The following is a 2009-nucleotide window of genomic DNA, read 5'->3' on the forward strand; positions in this document are numbered from 1 at the left end:
TATGTCTAATACATAGACTGATATACCGTCTCCGCTCAGAATCGTTTTTCTTATACAGTGATATTATATCATTGAATTCAAATTTAATACTGTCCATTATACAGTGACCCACTTCTAACTACTGTACAGCAGAGCGACATCCACTTACCCACCTTTTTTTAATATGCAATACATGTTTTAAAGTAGGTACATCAACGAATGGAATTGTGAATATAAGTTAAGATTTTATTAATTGGACACTTAAAAATACTTTTTTTTTTAAAGATTTAAATTTGAAAAAAAATGTTTCTTATAATTTTAAACGGGGCTTAAGACCTGTGTATTGTCATATACTCGAAAATTTAAAGGACTATCAAAAGAAGAATACTGCGAAATTCAAAATAGAATTTTCATTCATAATTTAGATAGATATTTTTTTGTGAATATCAAAACACCATCGAACAATATTGCTAGATATTGCTAGGTATTTAGGTGAAGTATACAGTATTATAATATATAGGTACCCATCCGCGGCTAATATGTTTTAGCGTAATCCAAACTTAACCTGCCTGATGTACTACTGCACAGTTCCTCGTCGCTATGAGTAACATAATCTAACTTTAAAGTATTATTATAATATCGTTATCGTCTATTGGCTTTACTTGACTACTATGTATGACTATTCCATGGAAAATATATAATATTATGATTACGATATTTCCAACAATAGTTCAGAATACGATTTTCTCCACGACACCACCAAAGGCCTTTCACTATATTAATATGTTACAACTTTACTTATATTTATATTTTGTGCTTCGATTTTGTCATATCCATGGATAAGACAACTATAAAATAATCCCAATCCATTCTAATATGTCACCATCTCGATATATTATGAATTATTATTGTAAATATTATTTGTTGTGTATAGTTATAATTTCTTATCATAGGTGTTGTCATGGTAATTTATTTTACACTTTTCCGATATCATCATGTATTTGTGTAACTCACAGATATATATATAGTACAGATATTAGTTATTATATATATCTGTGGACTGTGGGTGTAACTATAAAGAAGGTAATAATAGTGATAACCGATTTTTCACTCAACAATATTTAGGTCATTAAATATTGTTTGTTTATCTGATAAAAACCACAAAGGTTCGTGTAAAATATTATCGATTAGTGCATATTTTACCATTAGTCTAATACGCTTATATTTACCAGACTATTAGTCATATACAATGCAGAAGTATCAATATTTAAATATTTATATATAGTATCTCCTCGGCCGAGACATTTATTATTTCTAGTAAATCGACTCACGCGATTATATCATTGTCCGTCACGAATAATATTATACGCTAATAGTGCCTTATAATTTATATATAATAAATAATAATAATATAATGATTGATGATTTTTTTTCACCTTCTTCGGCGACACGATCATCATAATGCAATGCCGATTCGATATTGAAATTTCCAGTAGAACAGCACTAAATGTTATTATGTACAGACAGGTACGGTTTTTTATTATTTATTCCTATAGCACCATCATTAGTCATTATAACAGTACGCGATGTCTTGTGACTTGTGTATAAAAGACTTTAGAACGAGGGTAGGTATACATTATACAATAATATATTATGTTGTGGTTTTTGTCGACACAACAGTCAATACTATCGTTTAAGCATGAGTACATCGCAATGTCGAATATACCTAGTCTTATTTAACCAAATACAAATTTTTTAAATGCATTATGCACAAATTATATTGGAGTTGGATTAGGTACAGACCAGCGTCCCTAAACAAATGTATACAGTACGCATATACTTATAGAGTTATAATAATATTATTTATATCGCGGGACAAAAAAAATTTAAGAATTTTATATCAAGGGAGCAGGGATGGATCTGTGAAATCGATTATTGATGATATTATATGTAATAATAATATATTTATTGTGACTCGGCATACGCCAAATATTATAAATATATTATTATATTTATTACAAAAAGAAACC

Source organism: Acyrthosiphon pisum, chromosome A1, assembly GCF_005508785.2.
Source record: "Acyrthosiphon pisum isolate AL4f chromosome A1, pea_aphid_22Mar2018_4r6ur, whole genome shotgun sequence".
Lineage (NCBI taxonomy): Eukaryota > Metazoa > Arthropoda > Insecta > Hemiptera > Aphididae > Acyrthosiphon > Acyrthosiphon pisum.